The following is a 9,856-nucleotide window of genomic DNA, read 5'->3' on the forward strand; positions in this document are numbered from 1 at the left end:
GATTTCTTCATTAACATTAGAAATTCAACTATTGATTCATAAAAATAAATAAAATAATCAATGATAAGATAAAAATGAAATACTACACCAATTCAAAAATTAAGGTTGAGTCAAGAAATCTTATTTAGATAATTGTTTTTATTATAAAATTCAACTATTTAGTGGGCGGGAAAAAAATCTTAATTTCAAATCATAGTTGAAAAATCAATTTATAGATAAATTATACGACTTATTCAAAGTAAAAAAAAATGCATGCCTTTTTTGTGTGCAACCTCTTACACTTTTTTTGAAAAACCTATTATAAACAACACTTTGATACTTTTTTTAAAATTAAGGTTGAGTCAAGAAATCTTATTTAGATCATTGTTTTTATTATAAAATTCAACTTTTTAGTGGGCGGGAAAAAAATCTAAATTTCAAATCATAGTTCAAAAATCAATTTATAGATAAATTATACGACTTATTCAAAGTAAAAATGCATGCCTTTTTTGTGTGCAGCCTCTTACACTTTTTTTTGAAAAACCTATTATAAACAACACTTAGATTCTAATTTTCACTTTTTTTTTTTATATAAACCTTTTTTTAGCTTGACATACATGAACCAAAGTTTAAGAGCAAAAAAGAAGAGGAACTCACATCTTGAAATGAGGTATAACCTAAATCCATTATAAAAGTCATATTTCACGATTCAAGACAGATAATTATTAAATGCAACAAAGGACTGCATGTATGCTAAAATTCGAGCACTAAAACAAAGGGTTGACTTAAGTCCTCAAAAGAAGTAAGGTTAGTTGTAACGCTTAATTACACGTAGGTTTAATAATTCATGTAATAACAAAAAAAAGTTAAGTGAATAAGGTATTATAATAAATAATAAATTGTCTGAAATAAATAATATTGTAAAATTTTTAAAATAAAATTTTGCAAATTCTTTAACATATAAAAATATTTAAAATTAGATATTTAATAACTAATCCCAAAGTAAAATACGACGTAAACACTATGTCTATTTATTTTTGATATACTAACTTAAGGAAATTATTTTTCTCAAATGAGACATGACTTCTTAACTATCGACGTCCTTAACGGTCTCAGCCTTTGAAAACAACATTTTAATGAGATACTAAATATAAGTGAATAATACATACAATTTTTAAAACAAGTGTTGTTCTCAACCGGCGCGGTAATCAGAAAAATCTATTATAAAACTCACGTTCTTCCAAAAATATTATTTAGAAATATAAATATTATAAATAATTTTTCTATAACAACTAACTACTTCCAATAATTAATATAAATTCATTCATTTAAATTAACAATCATTCACATCTATAATAATCAAATACATCCATTTATTCTGCGAAAAATAAATCAATCAATTCAATGACGTTATATGGAGATGTACTACTTTCGTGGAGTGAATATTATCTCAATATGGAGTTTAAAATTCATCTATGTGGAGTATATAACTCATTTATATGGAGCAAATAGCTCATCCGAGTAAGTAATTTTGGGTACAAGACCCATCGATTTGAAGCATAGGCTTATCTCAAATATATACAATAAAAATAATTTATTTTTTAACAATGTAACACCCTAAATTTTATAATAAATTATTTTATTAATGAAGTACAATTTCAAATCATTAATTTGGTGTTAAAGTTATTTTAAAATATATATTGATTAATTTTCTTTATATATATGTGTGGTTTCTATGATATGTTAATTTTGTACATATTGAACTAAATGAGTAATGTAAATAACAAATATTGTATTTTAAATATATTTCTAAAAATAATTATATGTTAATTACTCCTAACTATTTCTTACTTTAATTAATACTATTATATATAACTAAATGAGTATCTATTTTTACTATAGAAGTGTTAAAATATATTTTTGATGTCAAAATGCTTTAAAATGCATATATTAATAAGTATATTAATAATTTTGAATACGAGTGTTTTTGTAATTATTGATATTTTTATAAATATTTATTTCATTAATTAATATTTTTTTTCTTGATAAAATATTAGTTTTGAAATATTAATAATATTGCGCTTAATTTTCTTTATATGTACTTGTTAAGTTATGACTATTTTATACGTATTTACTTGATTTAGTGATTTATATAAAAGATTTGAAATTATATTCATTTATGCCCTGTAGTATTATTTTGGATCAATGTAAAAGTAAGCATCAGACTAGAATTCATGAAATGGATAGTAAAATCAATGTTACAGAGTTGATGAGACTATTTGGAAATTATTCTACTGCGAAGTGTACTACATAATTTTTGTCCGAATAATTTAAAGTTAATTTAATAATAATAATAATAATAATAATAATAATAATATATTTTACAATTATCATCAAAAATCTAAACATCTTTATTTTACATAAAATAAAAAATTTGAAAAAAATTTGAATTACAATAAAAACAATTCAAAGTGTTTCTGATTTGACATGGCAACACATCAGCACCCAATACACCAACCCATTCCACACATTGTCCTGCCAACACTCAACACAACAAATGAAGTCTTCACCTTCATCTTCTATTGTACATCCTTTTAACCGCTTGACTTTGTGCAAGAGCTGTTGCAAAACCCTCCTTTATATTATTTGCATTCCCAGTATCCTGTTACAACTTTGCTTTATATTATGTTCATCACAGCATACTAAGTACAAACATGTTAGAAACCAGTTAATTGGTTTATCTTATATCAGACATAACTAATAAAGGAATTACTGGTATAACCTTCTTTTGTAATTTCTATACTCAAAATCTGAATTTTGCAAACAAACCCACATAAAATCCAGAACCTGATTTTATCTACTGATCATAAAATTTATCTAATAAACACAAGGTTTCACTACTTTAATACTTTTAGTCTATAAATAAAGTTTGAAATTTTGAAACTGGGAGGAGGAAGAGAATTCGAAATTTTGAAACAGAGAGTAAATTTTCTTTTTGAAGGAGAAATTTGTAAAAGAAATACACTAAAGCAAAAATTGAATTTTGTCACTATTCAACCATACAGAAAAAGAGGAACAAACAGAAGGATTAAGGTATTTTCGTTTTTCATTTTTCATTTCCTAATCATAATCTAAATGTAATATGTTGAGTTTGAGTTATGAATAAAAGATGAAAATTATTTATTATTATTGATCTGAGTATAAAAAATGTTAGAGATAATAGGATTAAAAACTCAAACCTTGAACGTGGTTGTCGTCGCTGGAATACCGACCATATCCAAATCAAACAAGTTTATTTCTTTATGTTTGTCAAAATTAATTTTTTTTAAATAACAAAAATACAATTTATTTAAAAGCAATCAACACATCCACATTTTTTTACCAAGAACTACGTAGCTATGATTTCTCCATCGCACCGAAAAATACAATTTATTTAAAAGCAATCAACACATCCACATTTTTTACCAAGAACTACATAGCTTTGATTTCTCCATCGCACCGGGAGATACGCAGGAGCAAGATCACACTCTTGTCAAGCACAATAATAAAAACTTTTTTTTACTCTTTTAAACACGCTTTTTTCTCAAGAAAATAATATTTATAAAAATTAATTTTATATCCATATTTAATAATAAAGAGAAATAAATATAGTTAAGTTGATATAATTTTGAACAATTAATTATAGGTAACCATTTTTTAGCGGATATCGTAGGGTGCTAATACCTTCCCTACGCATAATCGACTCCCAAACTCAAAATCTGGTTTCAAAGACCATTTTTTATATTTTTTTTATATTTTTAAGGGTTTCCCAATATTTTTCCTATTTTAAAATAAATTTTGGTGGCGACTCTATTGAATTCGATGAAAACTCAAAATTTTAGACCGCGACACGAAGGTTACAGAGTTGTTCAGCTTGAGGCAAACACTACACACACCTATTGAATGTGGCTGCAATGGTCCTTTCAAACCAGGTTTCACAAACAACACATGTCCTGCTAACACAATCAACACATTAGCCAATTTAATTTTTGGTGGTAGACTTGGTCAAGATTTCATTTTCATTTTCGTTTTTGGCTTGCTTAAAAAAATAAGAATGAGAACAATAATAATGTTGAAGATAGTAATAATTTTATCATAGAAAATTAGATTATTATACTTATTTTCATCTTTTAAAATTTTTGTCATGAAAATTGAAATATATCACTCATTTGAAAAAAAAAAAAAATTGAAGGTGGTCATTGACTCTTAAACATACACAAACTTAATCATACTGAGAACAAGTAGTTATTAAATTTCACAAGACCTGTTAGTTGACTTATTTTCCAATCCTTAAAAACACACCGTCAACAATAACATTAAGGCATTTCAATTTTAATCAGCTCACTTTGAATCTATGATAGTAATTTTCTTAGCTTTCTTAAACAAATTTGCAATCAATGCATACTTAGAACTTCCTACAATTAAAGATTATATAGTAAATGAAAAAAACGAACAAATAGAAAATCATAAACTGTTAGAAACATTAGCCTATATAAATTTTCAAATTTTTGAAATTATTGATAATAATTGAGTAAAGTTAAGAAATCTTTTTTGAAAATTAATTAAAATCGCCATAATTTGGAATAAAAGCTTTTAAAAATGAAAGTCAAATAGATAAGTCAAAACTTAAGTAATTAGTTCATATGTTGCTTGCTAAAGTAAAATAAAAGTGGATGCTAAAATTAGGGAACCAAAAATAATAACAACAAAACTAGCTTCTTCTTTACAAAGTAGTGTATCTAGATCTACCATTAGATAAAAAGAAGTTAAAATTTTGGACATCCAACTTGTAAAAACTTCTAGTAGGTAAAATCTAACATTTAGTTTTTTAATTTACCAATGAATTTCAACATTAAGATGATTATAAGTAGGAAAAATCAAAATACGAAGATCTGATTATTAAATTCCATCTTAACAAGAAATAAGTTATCATGGAATCAATAATCCTCATGTCAAAAACAAGGTTAACTAAAAAAAAATCTATTGTAACACTTAATTTTTAGTGATATTTCCTTATTTGTCATTAATTGCAGTTATTTTTAGCTACAGAGAGAGTGTCACATATTCTCATTTAGTATAATACATGTGTTAACTAAAAAAAAAAATCAAACATTCCAATCCAAAAAAATATTCGGTTATCAATCATCAATTCACCCAATAATACTTATTCTCTTTCTTTCTCATTTTCATCTCAGATTTTTTTTTCCTATTCTATTTCTTCTCATTGTATTTCTTTCTCAAATATTTTTCTCTATTACTTCTCATAAATTATTAAAGCTTTTTTCAATGTCAATTTTCGTTTTTCTATCGAAGAAGTTTTTTCCTATTTCTTCATTGATTCTCATTTTTTAATTGAAGAAATTTTTTCCAATTTGTTTATTTTTTCGATTCCATCTTCAATCGATTCCTTCAATGTTTGATTCAAACATAAAGATTTCTTCATTAACCTTAGAAATCCAACTATTAGTTCATAAAAATAAATAAAATAATCAATGATAAGATGAAAATGAAATACTACACCAATTCAAAAATTAAGGTTGAGTTAAGAAATCTTATATATATAATTGTTTTTATTATAAAATTCAACATTTTAGTGGGCGGGAAAAAATATAAATTTCAAATCATAGTTGAAAAATCAATTTATAGATAAATTATACGACTTATTCAAAGTAAAAATGCATGCTTTTTTTGTCTGCAACCTCTTACACTTATTTTGAAAAACCTATTTTAAACAACTATTAGATTCTAATTTTCACTTTTTTTTTATATATGTAACACCCCAAATTTTATAATAAACTATTTTATTAATTAAATAGGATTTTAAATAATTAGTTTGATGTTAAAATTATTTTAATACGAGTTGATAAATTTTGAGATAGTTTTCGTTATATGAGTGCTTCTATAATTTGCTAGTTTTATAAATATTAGATTAAATGAGCGATATAAATAATAAATATTATATTTTATTATTTGATATATATTTTTAAAAAAATAATAGTATTTTAGTGTAATATTTTATAGAAAAAGATTTTATGTGATTTTACGTGTATATACGCATACCAAATTAATATAATATTTTTCTGTGCATTCAACTAATATTAAGTATGCACGTTGATATATTTCTATTATTTATAATTATTTTATTTTTTTAGTTACTTTTTTATAAATAATTATCTTGAGATAGAATTGATATTGTGTTTGATTTCATTTATTTTTATATACTTGTTATGACATTGTGATTTTATATATATTTATTATGATTTAGTAATTAATATAAAATATTGACGTTATATTTATTTATTTTATAATTTCGACTATTTTCTAATATGCTGGTATTATCATAATGTGAGTATTTTGAGAAATAAATATAATTGTAGAGATTATTTTGAATGTGAGAGTTTTTATTATTAGTTATATGTTTTTCTTATATTGATTATTTTAATTACTCTAATTTATAAAATATTAGTAATGTTTGAAAAACTGTGTTTAGAAGAATATTAGAAAGGAAATTAAATAATTATTAATTTTATTTTAGCAAAATAAAAATAAATAACACATCACCGTGTGTATAAGTTGTTATATTTTTACTATACTACTAACTATAATTATATACATATATATTGGATCCACTAAATAAATGTATATAACTACATAAGTATAAAAACCACGTTAAAAAAAAAGGGGCAAAAGTACTCATTCACAAATATAAAAAGGATTCTGAATTAAAAAAAAAAAAAAAGAAGAAAATAAATTGGCAATATTATGCGAAGTAGTCAACTTACTCGATAATAAGGTAAGTGTATTTGAGATCGTTACAAATTTTGTATTTTAGTATCTCTACAAACTTTTTCCTTATTGTTTTAAAACTAAGTTTTAATCTCACTAAAACTTTATATTAATTAAATTGAAAATTTACTCATAGAACATACATATATTATAAAAGTTATTATCATACTAGTTCTTATTATCTCTTGTATTCATCTTCATCATATAATTTTTATGCTCCTATCTTTTCTAACAATCAACCTATTACCGTTTCAATAATTATCATATGATTTTTTTATTAATATAATAATCAACCTATTACCTTCCTTGTTAAATACCAAATTGAATTTTAAATGTCTGAAATTAACCAATTATTTATAGTATGTATAAAATTAAACAATAAACCATCTTATAACAATTTACAGCATTAGGTAGTAAACTGCATTGCAAAATGTCTAATTTTGTTGTACATCGAAAAAGCTTTAATTATTTTAATTTTAAACTGTAGGTATTATTCATTAGAAAGTAAATAAATATTATTAGTTGCACTACATCCAATACATCAGTTTCCTATTTAAAATCAAAATTGTATACACTATTTATTTAGCATCCTATGATTCTGTTGTTTTTTAAAATTAAATATTTATGTGTATGTCATTGTGTTAATATATATATATTAAATAAATTTTTTGTTATACTATCAATAGTAAATAACTTATTTGTATTTTGTTGTTTTATCATCTTTTCTGGGTTATTTAGAGACAACGCTTGACGAAGACATGATACATTAAATAAAGATATATCATCCGGTGCACAAAATCCTTGGTTGAGGTAAGGGGTGAAAGAGCGTTTGAATTTATGAGTATAATATATTGTGAGATGAACGGGAAAATTGTATTTCCAAACAATGCATCCGGGGCTCGCTTCGTATGGCACTAGCCATTTGAGGGATAAAATAATTAATTTACAAATATGGAAATTGTTAGATTAAAATATAGAATAGAAATATTTGTAAGGTGTTGATTGATTTAATTTCTTTGAATGTGTGAAATTGATATTATTGTGATATTGGGTGTCGAATTAAATTTATATATATTTGTGATTAGATGAGTTTATGTGATGTGATAACCAAAGATGGATGTGTTGTGATAATTTTATGTGATGATGTATGATTAATAATTGTGATGTTATAAATTTGTGATAAGTTTATGTAATGATGTTTGAATGATGATAGTGATGCTATAAATTTGTGATGAGTTTATGTGATGAAAAATGATTAATGATAGTGATGTTGTGAATTTGTGATGAGAATATTGAAGTAACCTCATAGTTTGTGAAATAATTGTGATTTCAATTTGTGTTTGAGATGATGGTTCTTAATGGAGTATCATAGGCCAACGGTGGGAGAAAATAAATATTGAGAAATTGTGAAGTGAAGATTATTTTGTCATCATATAGGTAGGGCCTGAAAAGCCTAGTGATTCCAGGGAAGTACAACTGAATGAGCATGATCATGGCGGTCTGCTGTCGAGCCTTAAGGCCAGATTGTTAGACCTTGGAGGTATTCGGGTGGGGAATTCCTAGGTGACTTGGAGGTAGAACTCCAAATGTCGGGAGCTACCACGCAACACATGTATACCTCGACTGTCACATATATGTGTCTCAGGTTGATTTGAGGGGATCTATGAGGACATGACCAATTTGAATTGTCCGCCCACCGGAATGGTGACATAGTATCAAGCCTCCTAACCAAGTACTTCAGAGTTAGAATGGTACCACATTGTGAAGTAGAGTCTAAGCTCATGCATAACATTGCATTTCCTTGTGATTGTTTTGTTGTGATTGATGTGTTTCAAAGGTAATAATGATTAGATGATTTGATGCATATTATAATGAGATAATTATTTTACTTGAGTGACTTTGATGTTATAATATGATACTATTTACTTAAATATTTTGATATATCGTAAAGTGATTATAATACGGTTCTATTATGGTTGTTTAGGTGTTCTTCTTACTCATATTATACTATTAACATGATTTCAAAACTCACCTGCTTCGTTGTTTGTGTTTGATTGGCTTAGCCATGCATTTGCGAAATCGCAGTTTTTACAGGTTAATGAATTTTGAAGTTGAAGTTTGGGAGAAACCCCGCTCTGATAGGTGATATTGGAAATTAAGAGTTGTAACTTATTTTTTTAGTAATGTAATTACAAATGACCTTTTTATATGAAAACCTTAGTACTAATAAGTTTTCATAATTAAAATAAGAATTTATAGTTAAATCAACTTGATTGAAATTAAATTGTTTTATTTCAGTAATAAAATTTGAATTGTTGCACGCGTACTTTGAGAAACGTGATATCATAAATTAATCACAAAAGTTTTTATTTTCTTGAAAACTTAATTTTTATTTATCCGCTGCAAATTTTATAGAAATATGATATAAATTATTATAAATATTATTTTGGGGTTTAGGGTATCACAATATAAAACTTTTTTTAGCTTGACATACATGAACCAAAGTTTAAGAGGATAAAAGAAGATGAACTCACATCTTGAAATGAGGTGTAACCTAAATCCATTATAAAAGTCATATTTCACTATTCAAGACAGAGAATTATTAAATGCAACAAAGGACTGCATGTATGCTAAAATTCGAGCACTAAAACAAAGGGTTAACTTAAGTCCTCAAAACAAGTGAGGTTAATTGTAACGCTTAATTACACGTAGGTTTAATAATTGATGTAATAACAACAACAAAAATTATATAAATGAATAAGGTATTATAATAAATAATAAATTATCCCAAATAAATAATATTGTAAAATCTTTAAAATAAAATTTTGAAAATTCTTTAACATATAAAAATATTTAAAATTAGATATTTAATAACTAATCCCAAAATAAAATACGACGTAAACTCTATGTCTACTTAACGGTCTCAGCCTTTGGAAACAATAATTTAATGAGATACTAAATATCGGTGAATAATACATACAATTTTCAAAACAAGTGTTGTTCTCAACTGACGTAGTAATCAGAAAAATATTTTATAAAACTCACGCTCTTC

Source organism: Cicer arietinum, chromosome 6 (assembly GCF_000331145.2).
Source record: "Cicer arietinum cultivar CDC Frontier isolate Library 1 chromosome 6, Cicar.CDCFrontier_v2.0, whole genome shotgun sequence".
NCBI classification, from domain to species: Eukaryota; Viridiplantae; Streptophyta; class Magnoliopsida; order Fabales; family Fabaceae; genus Cicer; species Cicer arietinum.